The sequence below is a fragment of the Gopherus flavomarginatus genome, chromosome 1 (assembly GCF_025201925.1).
Source record: "Gopherus flavomarginatus isolate rGopFla2 chromosome 1, rGopFla2.mat.asm, whole genome shotgun sequence".
In the NCBI taxonomy this organism is placed as follows: Eukaryota; Metazoa; Chordata; order Testudines; family Testudinidae; genus Gopherus; species Gopherus flavomarginatus.
This window is the reverse complement of record NC_066617.1, coordinates 74,978,231-75,000,834: the sequence shown is the minus strand read 5'-3', so window position 1 is coordinate 75,000,834 and position 22,604 is coordinate 74,978,231. Positions and strand designations below refer to the sequence as shown.

At 46.0% G+C, this 22,604-nt stretch overlaps 1 protein-coding gene across 1 annotated transcript in view; it reads left to right on the top strand.

Annotated features, from left to right (window-relative positions):
* The window catches only part of LOC127042433 (matrix metalloproteinase-2-like), a 207,523-nt gene extending 194,002 nt beyond the window's left edge, over positions 1 to 13,521 (top strand). Inside the window, exon 2 of the mRNA XM_050935887.1 lies at positions 13,332 to 13,521. The gene's annotated coding sequence lies outside the window, so the exon portion shown is untranslated. The remainder of the gene's footprint in view (positions 1 to 13,331) is intronic.
* Positions 13,522 to 22,604: the final 9,083 nt, after the last annotated feature.

The following is a 22,604-nucleotide window of genomic DNA, read 5'->3' as shown; positions in this document are numbered from 1 at the left end:
TTATATAAAAAGAAAAATAAGTACAAATGTTCTCTCTGTATTAAAATGATACAACACAGGGTCAATTGCTTAAAAGAATATTGAATAAACAGCCTTATTCAAAAAGAATACAAATCAAAGCCCTCCAGCACTTATATTCATGTAAATACCAAAGAAAAGAAAACCATAGAACTTACTATCTGATCTCTTTGTCCTTACACTTAGAAACAGAAGACTAGAAAGTAGAAAGTACTTCTCCAAAGCTCAGAGAAAGCAGGCAGGCAGACAAAAGACTCCGACACAAACTCCCTCCACCCAGAGTTGAAAAAATCCGGTTTCCTGATTGGTCCTCTGGTCAGGTGCTTCAGGTGAAAGAGACATTAACCCTTAGCTATCTGTTTATGACAAGTCTGTATCCACAAAAAGAACAGGAGTCCTTGTGGCACCTTAGAGAATAACAAATGTATTTGAGCATAAGCTTTCATGGGCCCACTTCATCGGATGCATCGAATGGAACTTATAGTGGGGAGATATATATATATATATATATATATATAAAAAACATGAAAAAGTGGGAGTTGCCCAACCAACTCTAAGAGGCTAATTAATTAAGATGTGCTATTGTCAGCAGGAGAAAAAAATATTTTGTAGTGATAATCAAGATAGCCCATTTAAGACAGTTTGACAAGAAGCTGTGAGGATACCTAACATGGGGAAATAGATTCAATGTGTGTAATGGCTCAGCTATTCTCAGTCTATATTTAAGCCTAAATTGATTGTATCTAGTTTGCATATTAATTCAAGTTCAGCAGTCTCTCTTTGGAGTCTGTTTTTGAAGCTTTTCTTTTGCAAAATTGCCACCTTTAAATCTGTTACTGAATGGCCAGAGAGGTTGAAGTGTTCTCCTACTGGTTTTTTAATGTATTCATTCCCGATGTCAGATTTGTGTCCATTTATTCTTTTGCATAGAGACTGACTGGTTTGGCCAATGTACATGGCAGAGTGGCATTGCTGGCACATGATGGCATATATCACATTGGTAGATATGTAGGCGAACGAGCCCCTGATGGCATGGCTAATGTGATTGGGTCCTATTATGGTATCACTGGAATAGATATGTGGACAGAGTCGGCATCGGGCTTTGTTGCAAGGATAGATTCCTGGGTTAGTGTTGTTGTTCGGTGGTGTGTGGTTGCTGGTGAGTATTTGCTTCAGGTTTGGGCGCTGTCTGTAAGCAAGGACTGGCCTGTCTCCCAAGATCTGGGAGACTGAGGGATCATCTTTCAGGATAGGCTGTAGATCTTTGATAATGCGCTGGAGAGGTTTTAATTGGGGATGAAGGTAATGGCTAGTGGCGTTCTGTTATTTTCTGTGTTGGACCTCTCTTGTAGTAGGTGACTTCTGGGTACTCTTCTGGCTCTGTCAATCTGTTTTTTCACTTCAGCAGGTGGGTATTGTAGTTGTAAGAATGCTTGATAGAGATCTTGAAGGTGCTTGTTTCTGTCTGAGGGATTGAAGCAAATGCGGTTGTATCTTAGAGCTTGGCTGTAGACAATGGATGGTGTGGTGTGTCCTGGATGGAAGCTGGAGGCATCTAGGTAAGAATAGCGGTCAATAGGTTTCCAGTATAGGGTGGTGTTTATGTGACCATTGCTTATTAGCACAATAGCGTCAAGGAAATGGACCGCTTGTGTGGATTGGTCTATGCTGAGGTTGATGGTGGGGTGGAAATTGTTGAAATCATGGTGGAATTCCTCGAGGGTTTCTTTTCCATGAGTCCAGATGATGAAGATGTCATCAATGTAGCGCAAGTAGAGTAGGGGCGTTAGGAGATGACAGCTAAGGAAGCGTTGTTCTAAGTCAGCCATAAAAATGTTGGCATACTGTGGGGCAATGCGGGTATCCATAGCAGTGCTGCTGACTTGAAGGTATATATTGTCCCCAAATGTGAAATAGTTGTGGGTGAGGACAAAGGCGCAAAGTTCAGCCACCAGGTTTGGCATGTTACTAGTTAAAAAAACTGGGGGGGTGTTGGGGAAATTCAAGGGGGGTGTACATCCCCCCTAGGGGGGCTGTAGGGAAATCACTGTCAGGTGAGGTACAAAGCTCTACTCTCTCCTGGCCTTTAGAAACACTAATTGCTACTAGCCTACCACAGTCCTTGGTCTCAGGAAAGTTCAAAGAGAGTGATTGTGCCGAGCCCCAATGCAGAGTCACATTGAAACTTTATCCTCTCACCACTCTCCTGACCCTCCTCCCCACACAGTTTGTCCTAACACTTCATAACCATCATATGGTACACATATTCCAGAAGTAATGAGCAATTCTGGCTTTCCTCATTGTCTGAGAAATTGAATTCATGCATGATAAAAACCCAGAGGCCTTTTTCCAGTTTCTGAACTGACAGCTGAAGCAATGTAAATGTCACAGTCTTGGCATACTGCCAACTCTTCCCACATAAGCAGTGGCTGTATCAGGATATAAACTTTTCCAAGAAGCTCCAAGCTCTGTAATAGCGGATATATCTCAGCAGCAGGAAGACACATATGATTATTTCTCCTATTTCCCTGGGCTGCAAGAAATATGCCATTGCTCATGTTTTCTGCATAATTTAAAATTCAATACGTTTTTAAAAAAATTAATTTCAGCTGCTGGGAATTTTGAGAGACATTTTTCTTTATACCTCCTGACACTTTTTCCATTATATGATCAGTCTCCAAAGAACAGAAATAAATAGTCTCAACACAGGGTAACTGATCATGTTCAAAATCTGCAGTAGCTGGAAACAGATGCATTCAGGTTTCAAAACATATAAAAATGGATCACTCTTTCTCACCAGCTTTTAGGTTTTGGCTTACTGTAACACCCTGAAGAGGGGTTTAAATACATTTAGCCCATAAGCAAACCTTTTGTTCTCCGTTCCTGTACCTGCACTTATTTCTGGGTGCCACTGATGTAATTTAGTTGTCTCACTGTCTACCTGATATACTATCATCAAGTAATGATGTGCGTTGTTTCCACCCTCTAGTGCAGAGTTGTCAGAATTTGGCATGTTGGTAGCCACTGACATTAGACAGCACCGATGTAGCTCATAAATTCACTCATTTGATGCTGGACATAAAAAAATCAGCATCGTCTGATAATAGCTGGGATAGACGAGCAGGCCTTTTCCAGACAACTGCTTCCCCTTGACAAGGAAAAAGGTACCAGAGACTCCCTAAGAACTATTCCAATAATTGTTATGATTTATTATTTGTATTGTACGGGCATTCCAGAGCCCCTAGCACAGAGGTGGGCAAACTTTTTGGCCTGAGGGCTACATCAGGGAATAGAAATTCTATGGCGGGCCATGAATGCTCACAAAATTGGGGCGGGGTGCGGGAAAGGGTGCAGAGTCCGGCTGGGGTTGCGGGCTCTGGGATGGGGCTGGGGTTGAGGGGTTTGGGGTGCAGGAGGGTGCTCCAGGCTGGGATCGAGGGGTTTGGAGGGTGGGAGGGGGATCAGGGCTGGGACAGTGGTTTGGGGCGTGGAGAAAGGCTCAGGGGTGCAGGATCCAAGTGGTGCTTATGCTTACCTCAAGCAACTCCCAGAAGCAGTGGCATGTCCCTTCTCCGACTCCTATGCATGGAGCGGCCCCCGACCCTCGGAGCAGGGCCATGCAGCTGCTTCTGGGAGCCGCATGGTGCTGCCCGCAACCCTGCACCCTGGACCAGGGCCATGCCATGGCTTCCAGGAGCCGGGTGGTGCGGCCCCCGACCCATCACCCCAGCTGGAGCACCAGAGCGGCAAAAGCCCCAGACCCTGTTACCCAGTGGGAGTTTACAGGCAGGCTTAAAATGGCTTATGGGCTGAATCCAGTCCACAGGTTGTAGTTTGCTCACCCCTGCCCTGGCAGGTATGGAGCCTCATTGTCCCGTACGAATACAAAGACACCATTCCTATCCTGAAGACTTACATTCTAATGTAAGTCCGAGTACACCAAGTGAGTATTATGGGGACAGGAGGAAAAGGGGAACATCAGGGAGATCATGAAGTGACACAGGCTAACAACATGCACAGCTTAATGCTTCAAGATCACTTAAACTATTTCTTTAGCATGAACACATAAATAATTACCAGCAGTCCTGGGCAAGCCCTTGATCAATATACTATGGGTAGCTAGTGCAAGACCAAACAATACAAAATGCATGCAAGTAGCCCTGGCACCTCGGAATGTTACTAACCATACAAATTACTAGACACGACGTTTGTAGCAAGAAAATTCAGGAGCTAAAACATGACACACCACTGTACTGCAGTATCCCAGATTTGGCCATCAGGCACAGTAGGGTACGATTGGAGGAGGAGATTTCTTAGAATCTCTTGGAGCTGCTAACCCACAGATGAAGCAGGCACTTCTGGGATGGACTTTGCAAAACATTCCATTATTGGTACTAAGATTGAAATAATTCCAAAGGCAGCAACACACTGATGCAAAATCAGTTTAATATAATTTGGGTCTATGTATTAATTGAAATTGTGCAATCATTGTATGGCCTCACTATAGGACAGAGTTAAAGTTGATTTGGTGCATTTTGGCACCTTAACATCATTGGATATTTTAACCTTAACTCTGAATTTCCTGGGTTTAAAATGGTTGTTTGGGGGATAGTTACAAACTTCTTGCATTTTTTTAAAATCTCGAATTACTGATGTTTACTTTCATCTTTCACTGTAGCCTAATCTATTTTATTTATCTAGGAATAAGTGAGTGATTTGGTGGTTCTGAGAAGAGGGCTAAAAGTCAGAGTCTAACAGGATGCGGATGTGATGATTCTGCTGAGCAGGCATAAGTCACCTGAAGGGGGAAGAATGCATGGCAGTTGGAGTAATGACTAGTGAGCAGTAAATCAGGAAGACAGTGTGTCTGAGGGACCTCTGAGGAGTGTGGAAGCAGCTGGCAAGTGCTTATGAGGGGAGGAGAAGGCACAACTACAAAGGGCTACTGATATATATCATTATGGAGGCATTATTCCTTTAATTCAGTGTTTCTCAAACTGGGGCCACTGCTTGTGTAAGAAATTCCGCTGATGGGTTGGGCTGGTTTGTTTACCTGCCCTGTCCACAGATCCGGCTAATCGTGGCTCCCACTGGCCACGGATCACTGCTCCAGGCCAATGGGGGTTGCTGGAAGTGGCGCAGGTCGAGGGATGTACTGTCCACCGCTTCCCGCAGCCCCCATTGGTCTGGAGCAGCAAACCGTGGCCAGTAGGAGCCACGATCAGCAGGATCTGGGGACGCGGCAGGTAAACAAACCGGCCAGGCCTACCAGGGGCTTTCCCTACACAAGCGGTGGCCCGAGTTTCAGAAACACTGCTTTAACTTGCTGGGCTTGGTAAAATATAGTTGGAGAGGGTTTGTGCAGCAAAACTCAATTTTTAGGGTAAGAATAAAGATTGGGCCTAGCGCAGTATTGTGAGGGTCTGATTCTAACCTCATATTGCTTTTCTATTGTAATTCCACTGGACCTCCCTGGAGTTACTCCTGCTTTGCATTGGTGGGAGACAGATCAGAATCAGGCTCTGTGTATCTATCAAACTGCAACTTGAAGCACAGGTTTAGGGCCCCTATTCAAGATTCAATTTGCTGATTGGCTACTTGCAGATGCCAGCATCAAATGTAACTAGATAAACTTTGAGCGTGATACTACTCCAACTGCGGTGGTGGAAGTGTTGGAATCAGGAAGTAAAGGAATCACAATTCTTTCTCCTCTCAAAGGCAGAGTTTTGTAAAGAGGGAGCTTTGGTTTGATGGTTATTAAATGAAATCACTTGATTTTAATGGGATACTTGAAGAAGGAGATTTCCTCTCTTAGGGCCTGATCCAAAGCCCACTGAAGTCAAGGTAAAGGCCCCCACTCAGAGTCAGGTCCTTAGCAGTCTGAGTAAATTACTTTTCTTCAATTAAATAGAGATGGCTGAAATTTTTACAGTAATTTAACTGAGCAAATTAAGAAGAAGAGACAAGTTAAATTCCTCCAGATGCACTTGGTGAATGGATGGTTCTTTGAGTGTTTCAGAAGGAAACAACTTTTTCCCTTATGTATTTTGAATTAAAGTCTCAGAGTGAAGTCCTGCCCCCATTTAAGTATATGGCCGAAGTCCCACCAATTTCAGTTGATCAGGATTTCACCCTGGGGCAGATCTGGTGTTGTCAGTATATTAACAACTCCCCTCCCACCAACATTTTCCCCTGTGGCCTGTGATAAACCTTGTGTCCTGCACGGGATGGGGGTGAGGGGGAAGAGGAGGCTCTGCACAGAGAAGAAGGGTGGGACTGGAGAAGCTATTCATTTTTCATCCCATTTACACAAATGTGCTTTTCACATAACCATAACCAGACACTCTGAGCAGCAAGGGATATTACTGTCCCCATTTCACAGATGGGGACAGTGAGACCCAGAGATGAAGTGACTTTTCCCAGTTCACATGGTGACTCAGTGGTGGAGCTAGCAGTAGAACTGTTGAGTCAGGCCTCCTGGTTGCCCCTGCTCTAACCACAGTCTCCATAAAATACCACTTTTAAAACAGCTAAGAAGACAAGAACAAAATAAGGGTTGGGGTAGCCCAACATGAGAAGTGTGTGGGCAGGGGACCCAGACACCTTCCTGCTCCTAGGGCTGATATTTGCCTAGTGAAACTGTATGAGATTATGACCTCAGAGGGACCTGTTCCCTGTCCTCTAGGCCTTAGATCTGCTTTGTCAAGTCTGGGAGGAACAAGAGTGAGAAGGTGTCAAGGTTATTTCCCCACTTTGAACTTTAGGATTCAAGAAGTGGGGACCTGCATGATCACTTTTAAGCTTAACTACTAGCTTAAATTTGGTACGCTGCCACCAGCCAGATGTCTGTGTCTGGCACACTTCTGTTCTCCCAAAACCTTCCCTGGGGAACCCAAGACCCAAACCCCTTGGGTCTTAAAACAAGGAGAAATTAACCATCCCCCTCTCCTTTTCCCCCCACCAATCCCTGGTGAGTTTAGACTCAATCCCTTGGATTCTAAAACAAGGAAAAATCAATCAGGTTCTTAAAAAGAAAGCTTTTAATTAAAGAAAGAAAAGGTAAAAATTATCTCTGTAAAATCAGGATGGAAAATGCTTTACAGGGTACTCAAATTCATATAGACTAGAGGGACTCCACCACCCCCCAGCCTGAGATTCAAAGTTATAGCAAACAGAGGTAAAAATCCTTCCAGCAAAAAGACACATTTACAAGTTAAGAAAATAAACATAAGACTAGTCCGCCTTGCCTGACTACTTACTATTTTGAAACATGAAAGACTGATTCAGAAAGATTGGAAAAGCCTGGGTATACGTTTTGTCCCTCTCAATCCTAAGAGCGAACAACGAACAACACACAAAGCCCAAACAAAGACTTCCCTCCACCAAGATTTGAAAGTATCTTGTCCCCCTATTGGTCCTCTGGTCAGGTGTCAGCCAGGTTTACTGAGCTTCTTAACCCTTTACAGGTAAAAGAGACATTAACCCTTAACCATCTGTTTATGACACGCCCCCCAAATCTCAGACAGTGTGGAACCACACTGGCGGTGATTTCTTCCTAGAACTTTAGAATAAACAGATTAATAAAACACATGCACCTTTACATATACTACTTATTATGTAAAACTACAAGACTTTTCACATTTTAAGGACAATTTTTAACCAGTTGATTCTGGGAAACTTTCGCGGGAGAGTGCATCAGCTACTTTGTTAGAAGCTCCTGAAATATGTTGAATTTCAAAATCAAAGTCTTGGAGAGCTAAACTCCATCGAAGCAGTTTTTTGTGGTTTCCCTTGGCAGTATGAAGCCACTTTAGTGCAGCATGGTCAGTTTGTAGCTGGAACCACCGTCCCCAAATATATGGGCATAACTTTTCCAGGGCATACACAATGGCGTAGCATTCTTTTTCACTGACTGACAAGTGACTTTCCCTCTCAGACAGTTTCTTGCTGAGAAACATGACAGGATGGAAGTTTTGATCCGGTCCTTCCTGCATTAAAACTGCTCCTACACCACGCTCAGATGCATCTGTGGTACTAGAAATGGTTTGTCAAAGTCTGGGGCCCTTAGCACAGGGTCAGACATGAGTGTAGCCTTAAGCTGGGTAAAGGCCTCCTGACACTCATCAGTCCACTTAACTGCATTCGGCTGGGTCTTTTTGGTCAGGTCTGTTAGTGGGGCAGCGATTTGGCTGTAGTGTGGTACAAATTGCCTGTAATACCCAGCCAAGCCTAAGAAGGGTTGGACCTGTTTTTTTGAATTTGGGACAGGCCACTTTTGGATAGCATCCACCTTGGCCTGTAGGGGGCTTATTGTTCCTTGACCCACCTGGTGTCCAAGGTAAGTCACTCTGTTTTGGCCTATTTAACACTTTTTAGCCTTAACAGTTAGTCCTGCCTGCCTAATGCACTCAAAGACTTTTTCCAGGTGTTCTGGGTGTTCGGGCCATGAATCAGAAAAAATGGCCACATCATCGAGGTAGGCAACTGCATATTCGCCCAATCCTGCTAGGAGACCATTTACAAGTCTTTGGAAGGTGGCGGATGCATTTTGCAGCTTGAAAGGAAGCACATTAAATTCATACATCCCTGCATGGGTGATGAAGGCGGACCTTTCTTTGGTGGATTCATTTAGCGGTACTTGCCAGTACCCCTTGGTTAAGTCTATTGTAGAGATGAACTGGGCACGTCCCAATTTCTCCAATAGCTCATCGGTGCGTGGCATTGGATAGTTGTCGGGATGAGTTACAGCATTTAGCTTACGGTAGTCCACGCAAAAGCATATTTCCCCATCTGGCTTGGGTACTAGAACCACTGGAGATGCCCATGCACTGGTAGAGGGGCAAATTATACCCATCTGTAGCATGTTTTGGATCTTCCGTTTTATAGCAGCTTGGGCATGAGGAGACACCCGGTAGGGTGGGGTTCTAATTGGGTGAGCATTACCTGTGTCAATGGAATGGTATGCCCGTTCAGTCCGTCCTGGGGTGGCTGAGAACAATGGAGTGAAGCTAGTGCACAGCTTCTTCATCTGTTGCCGCTGCAGATGTTCCAAGGTTGTGAAGAGGGTCACCTCTTCCACGCCATCGTCACTCTTTCCTTCGTAGTAGACCCCTTCAGGTCACTCAGTGTCATCTTCTCCCTGGGCTGTAAACTGACAAACCTTTAAGTCTCTGGAATAAAATGGCTTGAAAGAATTAACATGGTACACTTTAGGCTTTAGGGTTGAGGTGGGAAATGCTATGAGATAGTTAACAGCTCCCAGGTGCTCTTGGACCATGAATGGCCCTTCCCATGACGCTTCCATCTTATGGACCTGTTGCGCCTTCAAGACCATAACCTGGTCTCCTACTTTGAAGGAACGCTCTCTGATATGTTTATCATGCCAGGCCTTTTGCTCTTCCTGAGCATCCTTTAGGTTTTCTTTAGCAAGGGCTAAAGAGTGTCGGAGGGTGCTTTGTAGGTTGCTTACAAAGTCTAGAATGTTAGTTCCTGGAGAAGGCGTAAACCCCTCCCATTGCTGCTTCACCAGTTGTAATGACCCCTTAACCTCGTGGCCATACACAAGTTCGAATGGTGAAAACCCTAAACTGGGATGTGGTACAGCCCTGTAGGCAAAAAGCAACTGCTGCAACACTAGGTCCCAATCATTGGAGTGTTCATTTATGAATTTACGTATCATGGCCCCCAAAGTTCCACTAACCCTCTCCACCAGGCCATTGGTTTGATGGTGGTAAGGGGTGGCAACCAAGTGATTCCTCAAATTCTCCCCTAATAAATCACCAGCTCTGGGTAATACTTTGATCCAGGGAAAAAGGCAACAGAGGAAAATCAGCATGATTCAGAGACAAATCCTTTATCAAAGAGGCTAGCATATTCAGGCCAATCTCACTACAGCTAATCCCTGGTGTGACTGTCCCATTGCCCAGTTCCCTCATTGCATTGGAACTGCTAAGTCTGTCTGATAGGTTGGTGGAGTCCTGCAGGTGACACTAGCTATGTTTTAGAAAGAGGAAGGACCAGTGGAAGCAGGAGGCATTGGGGGCAGTCTGGGTTTTCTTGTCTCTCAAAAAAATGGATTTAAAAAAAATGTTCTCTGTAGAACTGGGCACTGAATCCTCCTCCCTGTGAAACAAACTGAGGAGTCAATAGTGGGTAGAGAGATGGAGCTGGATGAACAGCCACAGAGAGGAAACATGGTAAAAATAGAGCCTTCTCAGCTTTATCTGGGAAGTTTAAGAGGAAATAAATAGATGCAGCTCATCAGATACTAAGAACATTGAGTCTTTAGAGTCTTTTGCCAGCCCCACACCCCGTCTCCAGCCAGCCCTACCTGCAGCCTGCCCTACCTGCAGCCAGCCCCACACCCCGTCTCCAGCCAGCCCTGCACCCCATCTCCAACCAGCTCCACATCCCCTGCCCTGCCCACAGCCAGCCAGCCCCACATCCCCATCTCCAGCCAACCCCTACCACACACCACTGCCCAAAGCCAACCAGCCCTGCACTCCCATCACCAGCCAGCCCCTGCCACACACCCCTGCCTGAAGCCAGCCAGCCCCACACTCCCCTGTCGCCAGCCAACCCCTGCTGCACCCCTGTGCCCAAAGCCAGCCAGCCCCACACTCTGTCATTATTCATTTATTTTCATTAAATATGTAGACTAAATAATGAAATTAATAAATTTTCAAGCTAAATGTGTATTAATTCTAATGAACAATTCCACATTATGCAGTATTCATTTTTGAAAGTTTACAATAAGCGATGCTCTGGGGGAAGGAGTGGGGGCGAGGGGCGCAAGGTGGAAGTTTCACCTAGAGCGCAAAATATCTTTGCACCGGCCCTGGGAAGGAGGAGAGAAAGCTACCCTTCTCCCCATTATTACTCTTCCTTCAATACTGTTTTAGTCTTTTGCTTGTTATTCTATCTTATCAACACAGTCTTCTGTAACAGTGCCTGTGCCATCCTTCTCTTCCTTAGCCATCAGGCACAAGGCTAGCTTGGCTGAGTTCACTGGCTGGTCAGCCTTTGCCAGGTTTAATTAGAGCTTTCATCACATTTTGGCTAATAAAAAATCTGGACATTCCAAACACTGAATGTTCAGCTCTCAGACTCTGAGTCACATGAATGTTATTTGATCAAGACATTGAGTTTCAGGCTGGGATTTTTGAAGAGATCCAAGAGAGTTAGGCACCGAGCTCCCTAATTTCCTGGACTTCCTCTGAGAAGCACAGCTTAAATCTCCAATCTCCTTCTCTCAAGCTCTTTTGTTTAAGCATGGAATGCAAGGTCCAGCTGCACCCTCCTGTCATAAACAGATAGCTAAGGGTTAATGTCTCTTTCACCTGAAGCACCTGACCAGAGGACCAATCAGGAAACCGGATTTTTTCAACTTTGGGTGGAGGGAATTGTGTCTCTGTGTCTTTGTTTTCCGTCTGCCTGCCTCTCTGAGCTTTGGAGAAGTAGCTCTACTTTCTAGTCTTCTGTTTCTAAGTGTAAGGACAAAGAGATCAGATAGTAAGTTCTATGGTTTTCTTTTCTTTGGTATTTGCATGAATATAAGTGCTGGAGTGCTTTGATTTGTATTCTTTTTGAATAAGGCTGTTTATTCAATATTCTTTTAAGCAATTGCCCTGTGTTGTATCATCTATACAGAGAGAACATTTGTACTTATTTTTCTTTCTTTTTATATAAAGCTTTCTTTTAAGACCTGTTGGAGTTTTTCTTTACTTCAGGGAAATTGAGTCTGTACTCACCAGGGAATTGGTGGGAGGAAGGAATCGGGGAGATTTGTGTGTTGGATTGCTAGCCTGACTTTGCATTCCCTCTGGGGGAATAGGAAAGTACTTTTTGTTTCCAGGATTGGGAACAGAGAGGGAGATTCACTCTGTTTGAATTCACAGAGCTTGTGTCTGTGTATCTATCCAGGAGCACCTGGAGGGGGGAAGGGAAAAAGGATTATTTCCCTTTGTTGTGAGACTCAAGGGATTTGGGTCTTGGGGTCCCCAGGGAAGGTTTTTCAGAGGGACCAGAGTGCCCCAAAACACTCTAATTTTTTGGGTGGTGGCAGCAGGTACCAGGTCCAAGCTGGTAACTAAGCTTGGAGGTTTTCATGCTAACCCCCATATTTTGGACGCTAAGGTCCAAATCTGGGACTAAGGTTATTACATGAGTGGCAGCTGGTGGGAGATAGACAGAACCCAGAAGCCAGTAGAAATATTATATTTTTCTTTTCTCTGCTAAGGGCTTTTTAGCAGAGAGAAACAGTTTGGTTTTAAAAGGGAACCAGAGAGAAATTTTTTTTTTGCTCTCTCTGGCAGTTTGTGGCTTGCATGTTAAGCAGAAGTCGTTAAGGACTATTAACAGTCTTTTGTCACACAATAGCACTCCCATTGAGAGTCGTACCAGCACTTATAGGCATGCAAATAAAGTGGTTTTTCTGGTTTCCTTTCATTGAACATTAGCTAGAGAGAGAAAAGGAAAAAAGCACTGTTGCTAGGCAGACTTCAGGAGGCAACAGAACCTGCAGTTCAGAAGATAAACACCGGAGGGCACCCCAACACAAGAAAACAGGAACCATGACTTCTAAGGCAAAAATTAAGGCCGAAGAGCAATTCAAAGAAGCTGAACACAGGCGACAAATGGAGATGAAAGAAAGAGAAGAACAAATCAAAGAGGCAGCACACAAAAGAAAAATAGAAGAAGAAGAGGTGGCCCATAGAAGGAAGCAAGCAGAAGAAGAGGCAGCCCACAGGAGACAGATAGAACTCCAAAGGGAAGCCCACCAACAGGCCATGGAATTAGAAAAGGCTAAGCAACAGACTCCAGCCAACCCTAACAACCCGGCGCCCATTATTGCTCCACAGCACAGGAAATTTCCCACCTACAAGGCAGGTGATGACACCGAGGCCTTCTTGGAAAATTTTGAAAGAGCCTGTCTTGGGTACAGCATTCCCGAAGACCAGTACATGGTAGAATTGAGGTCACAGCTCAGTGGACCTTTAGCAGAGGTGGCAGCTGAAATGCCTAAGCACCAAATGAATGACTATAAACTTTTTCTAACCAAGGCCAGATACAGGATGGGGATAACCCCAGATCATGCCCGTCGGCGTTTCAGAAACCAAAAGTGGAAACCAGAGGAGTCATTTCCCAAACACGCCTACTACATTGCAAAAAACTATGAGGCCTGGCTAACAGGAAACAACATTCAAACCTTGGAAGAACTGAACCTCCTCATACAAATGGAGCAGTTCTTGGATGGTGTTCCTGAAGACATCACGCGGTACATACAAGATGGAAACCCCAAGAATATCGCTGAGGCGGGGGAGATTGGAGCCAAATGGATGGAACTGGCAGAAAGCAAGAAAGCTACTGTCAAGGGGAACGATTACCCCAGGGGGCACACAGACCATAAACCCTACAACCGAGGACAGCCAAAGACCCCACATACCACCCAAGTAAAGCCACAGATACCCTACCCTTCAACCTCACCAGTCTCCAGTAACTCACCTCGGCCCAGTGACCCATCAGATGGAAGATGCTTTAAGTGTAATGAACTGGGACATATCAAGGCCAAGTGTCCCAAGAACACCATGCGAGTGCAATTCATTACACCACCATCACACCAAAGATCCCAGGCCCGGATGCCTCTCAAATACCCTTGGAGCGAAGGGAAAATTTGAGAGTGGGCGGAAAGAAGGTTACTGCGTGGAGAGACACGGGGGCACAAGTGTCAGCTATCCACCAATCCTTCGTTGACCCCAAATTCATCAACCCAAAGGCCAAAGTTACAATTTACCCCTTCATGTCACAAGCTGTAGACTTGCCTACAGCTCAACTGCCTGTCCAGTACAAAGGCTGGTCAGGAATGTGGACTTTTGCAGTCTATGACAATTATCCTATCCCCATGCTACTGGGGGAAGACTTGGCCAACCAGGTGAGGCGGGCCAAGAGAGTGGGAATGGTTACACGTAGCCAAACCAGGCAAGCTTCCAGACCCATTCCTGTTCCTGAGCCGTCCACAGAGGCCCCGTCTGTGTTACCAGAGACCCAGACAGAGGTAGTGGACCCGGATTCCATGCCTACCACTGAAACAGCCACAGCATCTCCAGTCCCAGGCCCGGAACTGGAACAACAACCAGCACCAGCAAGTGCAACTACATCTTCAAACTCAACGCCAGAGGGCGCCAGCGAGCCAAAACTGGCAGAAGCGACAGACAGCCATACCCAAAAGGCTCAGCCAGAGCCTGAAATACCCTCAGGTGCACCAGCGGAGAGCGGTTCACCAGCAACGGAAACAACCCCATCACCTACATCGCTTCCAGAGGGACCAAGCCCAAGTCCACAGTCTGAGGAAGAACTGGTGACCCCAGCCTCAAGGGAACAGTTCCAGACTGAGCAAGAAGCGGATGACAGCCTTCAGAAAGCTTGGGCGGCGGCACGGAGCACCCCACCGCCTCTCAGCTCTTCTAATCGATCCCGGTTTGTTATAGACCAAGGACTTTTATACAAGGAAATTCTTTCTGGTGGACACCGGGAAGAATGGCAGCCGCACAAACAGTTGGTGGTTCCAACTAAGTACCGGGGGAAGCTCTTAAGCTTAGCCCATGATCATCCCAGTGGCCATGCTGGGGTGAACAGAACCAAGGACCGGTTGGGGAAGTCCTTCCACTGGGAGGGGATGGGCAAGGACGTTGCCAAGTATGTCCGGTCTTGTGAGGTATGCCAAAGAGTGGGAAAGCCTCAAGACCAGGTCAAGGCCCCTCTCCAGCCACTCCCCATAATTGAGGTCCCATTTCAGCGAGTAGCTGTGGATATTCTGGGCCCTTTCCCAAAAAAGACGCCCAGAGGAAAGCAGTACGTACTAACTTTAGTGGACTTTGCTACCCGATGGCCAGAAGCAGTCGCTCTAGGCAACACCAGGGCTAACACTGTGTGCCTGGCCCTAACAGACATCTTTGCCAGGGTAGGTTGGCCCTCTGACATCCTTACAGATTCAGGGTCTAATTTCCTGGCAGGGACCATGGAAAAACTGTGGGAAACTCATGGGGTGAATCACTTGGTTGCCACCCCGTACCACCATCAAACCAATGGCCTGGTGGAAAGGTTCAATGGAACTTTGGGGGCCATGATACGACAATTCATCACCGAATTCTCCAATAATTGGGACCTAGTGTTGCAGCAGTTGCTGTTTGCCTACAGGGCTGTACCACATCCCAGTTTAGGGTTTTCACCATTTGAACTTGTGTATGGTCACGAGGTTAAGGGGCCATTACAGTTGGTAAAGCAGCAATGGGAGGGGTTTACGCCTTCTCCAGGAACTAACATTCTGGACTTTGTAAGCAACCTACAAAGCACCCTCCGACACTCTTTAGCCCTTGCTAGAGAGAATCTAAAGGATGCTCAGGAAGAGCAAAAGGCCTGGTATGACAGACATGCCAGAGATCGGTCCTTCAAGGTAGGAGACCAGGTTATGGTCTTGAAGGCGCAACAGGCCCATAAGATGGAAGCATCATGGGAAGGGCCCTTCACGGTCCAAGAGCGCCTGGGAGCTGTAAACTACCTCATAGCATTTCCCAATTCCTCACTAAAGCCTAAAGTGTACCATGTTAATTCTCTCAAGCCTTTCTATTCCAGAGACTTACAGGTTTGTCAGTTTACAGTCCAGGGAGATGATGCTGAGTGGCCTGACGGTGTCTACTACGACGGGAAAAAAGACGGTGGCGTGGAAGAGGTGAACCTCTCAACCACCCTGGAACGTCTGCAGCGGCAACAAATCAAGGAGCTGTGCACTAGCTTCGCCCCATTGTTCTCAGCCACCCCAGGACGGACTGAACGGGCATACCACTCCATTGATACAGGTAATGCTCACCCAATCAGAACCCCACCCTACCGAGTGTCTCCTCATGCCCAAGCTGCTATAGAACGGGAGATCCAGAACATGCTACAGATGGGTATAATCCGCTCATCTACCAGTGCATGGGCATCTCCAGTGGTTCTGGTACCCAAACCAGATGGGGAAATACGCTTTTGCGTGGACTACCGTAAGCTAAATGCTGTAACTCGTCCGGACAACTATCCAATGCCACGTACCGATGAGCTATTGGAAAAGTTGGGACGTGCCCAGTTCATCTCTACAATAGACTTAACCAAGGGGTACTGGCAAGTACCGCTAGATGAACCTGCCAAGGAGAGGTCAGCATTCGTCACCCATGCGGGGGTGTATGAATTCAATGTCCTTCCTTTCGGCCTTCGAAATGCACCCGCCACCTTCCAGAGGCTGGTAGATGGTCTACTAGCTGGACTGGGAGAATTTGCAGTTGCCTACCTCGATGATGTGGCCATTTTTTCAGACTCCTGGCCCGAACACCTACTACACCTGGAAAAGGTCTTTGAGCGCATCAGGCAGGCAGGACTAACTGTTAAGGCCAAAAAGTGTCAAATAGGCCAAAACAGAGTGACCTTACCTGGGGCACCAGGTGGGTCGAGGAACCATAAACCCCCTACAGGCCAAGGTGGATGCTATCCAAAAGTGGCCTGTCCCAAAGTCAAAGAAGCAGGTCCAATCCTTCTTAGGCTTGGCCGGATACTACAGGCGATTTGTACCACACTACAGCCAAATCGCTGCCCCACTGACCGACCTGACCAAAAAGACCCAGCCAAATGCAGTTAAGTGGACTGATGAGTGTCCAAAAGGCCTTTACCCAACTTAAGGCAACGCTCATGTCTGACCCTGTGCTCAGGGCCCCGGATTTTGACAAGCCATTCCTAGTAACCACGGATGCATCTGAGCGTGGTATAGGAGCAGTGCTCATGCAGGAAGCAACAGATCACAACTTCCATCCTGTCGTGTTTCTCAGCAAGAAACTGTCTGAGAGGGAAAGTCACTGGTCAGTCAGTGAAAAGGAATGCTATGCCATTGTGTACGCCCTGGAAAAGCTACGCCCATATGTTTGGGGACGGCGGTTCCAACTACAAACTGACCATGCTGCACTAAAGTGGCTTCATACTGCCAAGGGGAACAACAAGAAACTTCTTCGTTGGAGTTTAGCTCTCCAAGATTTTGATTTTGAAATTCAACACATCACAGGAGCTTCTAATAAAGTTGCTGATGCACTCTCCCGTGAGAGTTTCCCAGAATTCAGTAGTTAAAAAGTGTTCTTAAAATGTAGAAGTCTGTTAGTTATATACTTAGGAGTATATGTAAAGGTGTATGTGTTGTATTAATCTGTTTATTTTCAAGTTCTAGAAGGAAATCGCCGCCAGTGAGATTCCCCACTGTCTGCAATTTGGGGGGCGTGTCATAAACAGATAGCTAAGGGTTAATGTCTCTTTCACCTGAAGCACCTGACCAGAGGACCAATCAGGAAACCGGATTTTTTCAACTTTGGGTGGAGGGAATTGTGTCTCTGTGTCTTTGTTTTCCGTCTGCCTGCCTCTCTGAGCTTTGGAGAAGTAGCTCTACTTTCTAGTCTTCTGTTTCTAAGTGTAAGGACAAAGAGATCAGATAGTAAGTTCTATGGTTTTCTTTTCTTTGGTATTTGCATGAATATAAGTGCTGGAGTGCTTTGATTTGTATTCTTTTTGAATAAGGCTGTTTATTCAATATTCTTTTAAGCAATTGCCCTGTGTTGTATCATCTATACAGAGAGAACATTTGTACTTATTTTTCTTTCTTTTTATATAAAGCTTTCTTTTAAGACCTGTTGGAGTTTTTCTTTACTTCAGGGAAATTGAGTCTGTACTCACCAGGGAATTGGTGGGAGGAAGGAATCGGGGAGATTTGTGTGTTGGATTGCTAGCCTGACTTTGCATTCCCTCTGGGGAATAGGAAAGTACTTTTTGTTTCCAGGATTGGGAACAGAGAGGGAGATTCACTCTGTTTGAATTCACAGAGCTTGTGTCTGTGTATCTATCCAGGAGCACCTGGAGGGGGGAAGGGAAAAAGGATTATTTCCCTTTGTTGTGAGACTCAAGGGATTTGGGTCTTGGGGTCCCCAGGGAAGGTTTTTCAGAGGGACCAGAGTGCCCCAAAACACTCTAATTTTTTGGGTGGTGGCAGCAGGTACCAGGTCCAAGCTGGTAACTAAGCTTGGAGGTTTTCATGCTAACCCCCATATTTTGGACGCTAAGGTCCAAATCTGGGACTAAGGTTATTACACCTCCCAAGGAAGATATTTTAAAATAACTAACACCTGGTGCAATCTGGTGAACTCCAAAGACAAAAAATTAGTATACAGTATTTTTATGAGCCCCAGAGATCTGAGACTCACACAGGTGGGGCATTTGCTTCTCACGCATCATTGCCACTAATACTGTTCTTGCAGGAAAAATTAACTCTGCTCTTTAGGGATCCCTTGAGGAGAAAAAATGAAACAATCTAATTTATCTTTTAAACATCAGTTTAATCTGATCTGGGACACAAAATACTTTAATTGTTATGATATGGTTATTGCATAGCATCTGTTCAGGGTAGACCTACAGTGGTTTGGGTGCCTTCACTGTGTGTTTCTATACATTCATGCTGTGTTACCAACCTCGAGAGATCAAGAATCATGAGATTTGCCCAAAAAAAATGAGATTTTTTAAAAAAAAGGAAACTATATTGTGTTTCCACAGTCCATCTCTTGGTTTGTAACCTGCCCATCCCCAGCGTATAACAATTAGTGTTGCCCACTCTCCCCAGTTTATTGGGAAAGGTGAGCTTGGCCCTTCTGCAGAAGTTCTCACCCTCAGCTCTCCATCTCCAGCTCAGCAATTAATACTGTCTGCTCCCAATGTCCTTATCAATAACATCCACCCCCCTCAATTCCTCCATCAGTTCAGCCTCTGCCCAGACATCAGTCTCCGCAGCAGTTCATCCACCCAGCCTCATCTCTGCTTCTCCACGGATTCTTCACCCCCATCCCTGTGGCCTGTGAGAGGGCCTCTCTCCCTCTTGTTGGCTGAGGGGGAGCAGTTTCAGACACTCTTCACCTCTCCTGCCTCTTTCCAGGTAGGGTGCTGCAGGGAGGAGGAGGAAGGAGCCATCCCTTCCCCCTTGCTTGAAGTAGGAGGAGGAAGGATCAGAGCCACCGTAAGCTATTGGGCTCTTTCTGTTCCCATTTCCCCATACCTCTCCTGTGAGATTGGCTTCAGGTTGCTGAGGGGCGGGGGAGAGAGCTCTGCATGGCTGCTCTGCCCCAGGAGGTGAACAAGTGGGTCAGGGATCCAATCAGAGGGTTGCCCCCTTCCTCCCCAAAGAGGGCTCAAATTCCCTAGAGAACTGAAACTTCTCCCATCATCATATCACTGGGCTCCAGCCCCAGCCAAGATCCTGCCAGTCACCAAAAACTGCAAAAGTTGACAATACTGTAACATTCTGTGATTTCTTTTAAATCTGAAGGTAATCCTTGTATGGGACATAATTACAGCATTCTGGTAAGCCATTCCACATCAGTAACTTAACCTTAACTCCTGCTTAACAAGTCTTCTGTCTAGGAATATGTTATTGATCAGATCAGTCACAGTGACAAGGGCTCTCACCTGACAAATTTTTAGACTGTTTCAGTTTAGCAATTAAGCTTCACTGAAGCAATGCTACCATAATAAAATGGCCAGTTTCCATTCAGCAATGGTGAGATCATAGAAGAGTCTGCTCAGCTTCACTTGGCTGTGAACTAATGAACACAGACCATAATGATTATCTGCAGGATCTATTTATCTATAGCTGTGATTGGAACATAGACTGCAGGAGAAAATGAGATTGCAAGAAACCAGGAAGCTGGTGAACTAATAATTACAGGAAAGGAAACTCATTCAGAATCCTAACATGATCGTTCAGTAACTAAACCTTATGGAAGATCATTCTATAACGGAGTAGTATATTCTTCAAGGCAAACTTGACAATCTTTAGCAATTAAAGTGTCTTAAAGTTTTAGCATGAATCTGGGCCAAACCCTGAAGTCCTTATTAATTATTAATTATAATTATTAATGTATGCAAGATTCAGAATGAAGCCTGTCCTTTTCCCAGGAGTTCACTCCATATGCAGCAAAACACTCATTGGTTTCACATTATTCCTTAGAAATATACTCACAAATGGAAAAGAACTTGTGCAAATATGGGACAAAAATACCTTGGACCTACATGTAACAGGGTAGCAGGCACAGAGACCCTGCATGGGAATGCAGGGCTCTTCTGCTGAGACATCTTGTACTCAAGTGATACAATCCTGCATTAAGATTCAGGGTAATTACTGCTAAGTAATACTGATCGATAGGTCCAGATATCTCCAACCTGGCTATAAAAGAGGTGTTAGTATATCTTTAGGCTGGAAGTAGAGAGCTAAGAACTGAAGAGGTCCTGGAAGGAAACCCTCAGAACAACCAAGCTCAGGGAGAGGGCATAGGATGAGGTTTATGTTGTGTTAGGATTTTTGAGTTTCCTTCCAAACCCCAGGAAGGGTGAACTTTGATGCTATCTGGGTCTGCGTGGTCTGCTGAGAATGAAGCAGGGATCCATCACGTTCACATGGAAGAAAGGGGAAGCTGCATTCAGCCAGTACAAACCACTACCAAAGCCAGACCTCAAAACCTGTAGAAGCCCTACCTACAAATTTGGGGCTTCATGAATTTGGGGTGGGAGATGGGCTGGATCAAGAGACCTCCACTTTCTTACCCCCTGTAGTGGTCCCTTGCTCTCTAGTGGCGAGGGAAGCCACGCTGCCTCACTGGGTCTGGCAGCAGGACTTAGGCCCAGAGGCTGATCAGTAAGCAGTCTACAGCCAGTTGCCACCTAACAGCAGGTGAATTTTATGAGCTTATGCTGTATAGTTCCCTGTGCTGAGCAAGCCGGTATAATTTTAGGTTTATACTCCAGAGTGGGCATGTGTCTGAGTAGCTAGCTGGGAAATTCCCTAGCTGGAGCCTGCCCATGCAGGGCTGATCACAGCATCTACATGTAACGGCAGCTGGGTGTGTCCCTGCCTGTATTGTTGCTGGTGAAAGTGCAGGCTAGAGCCTGGAGAGAGCTTGTCACAGCAATACGATGTAAAGGGAGCCCAGGCTGGTGGGTCAGAGGCAGGGCCATCCTTAGCCATAGGCAGAATAGGCAGCCTCTAGGGCACCACTAGGTCTGGGGGCACCGCTCTGCCGGACAGACGGGAAGCAGTGGAGCACGTAAGAGCAGGAAACTGTAGTTGCTACATTTGGGGGGCAATTCCATGCTATGTTTTTAGCTGTGTTTCTGAGTAGGTTCTACATTCCTCTCCTACCTGTTCTTCCCCCTACCAATGTGTTGTTGCAAGAAATCTAGCTCTGGGTGTCTCCCTCTGCAAAAACTTTTGGATTATCATCAGAAAATATACTCCCACTTACTCAGTGATTCGAGAGTAGAGAAGACTACGGAGCGAAGGACACCTAAACAGTCTCTAAATTACCAGCAAATAAGAGGGAAAAAATCATATATAGAAAAGATGCCACTTGCCAAGAAGTAGAGTGAAGCCAATATTATCATTGCACCCTGACAATCTGCTCTGCTGATACACCTCTCTGGGTTTCCAGCACATTGGGCTGAGTATGTTCAAAGCTAGATACCCAGTCCTGCAGCCCCCTCCTTATGGGAATACTTCCATTGACTAGAATAAGACTGCTTCTGGGACTAAGGACTACTTCCCATGAGTAAAGTATTGACGGGGCTACCGAGAGTGAATTCGGGTCCCAGTGAAAAAAAAATTTCGGGCCCCCCAGCAAGGGCAGACCAGCTAAACAGGGCTGACAAAGATGGGGAAGCCAAGCCTCGGACCCCGTTCCAAACCACCAGGCCCTGGTAATTTGTACCTGCTTCCCCACCCCTCATCTGCCCTGAGTATTGCTGGCCCTGACCCTATAGCTATTTGGAGCCTATTTTGCCTCTTTTAAAAATGCAGTTGTTTGTATCTAAAATCCAGAAACAAAGGGCGTGTACGGAGAGTTAGTGCGCAACTACCTGGGGTGTAAATCTGCAGCACTTTGACTGCCATGCACTAATGGCTGCTTGGACCCTGCTACCATGCACTAAAAGTTCAATAGCGCTTTGACCACCTCCTCTTTCAAACAGCTGTACATCAAGCTGTACGAAACTCTTCGGACACAGTGGGAGGGTCCACATGGCAACTTAATGAGCAGCAGACAGTGCATGGTAGCTCCACATTCTGGCTTGATTCACACTAAGGGAATGCGTACACTACAGAGACTATGCAGGCAGAGCTACGTCATCATAGCTATGCTGCCATGGCCTTGGACTATAGATGCAGCCTACACCACCAGGAGTTTTTCTCTCAATGTAGGAACATCACCTTGCTCTCTTTCATCTATGTAGCAGCAGCTCCACTGGGAGTTTCATCAGCATAGCTACATTGCTAGGGTGTGTGAGTATTTTGCACACCTTTGATGGATATAGCTATGCCAACAGAACTTTTTAATTGTAAACTAAGCCTGAGTTTCTGTGAGGACAAGCCCAAAGACGATACAAAAACCGAATTACAGGGGATTTTAACATCCTTTTCCTTGAGCCAGTTTGTGTTTCCACATATTTTACAGACGATTACACACCAATAGCCTAACTCTAGCCCT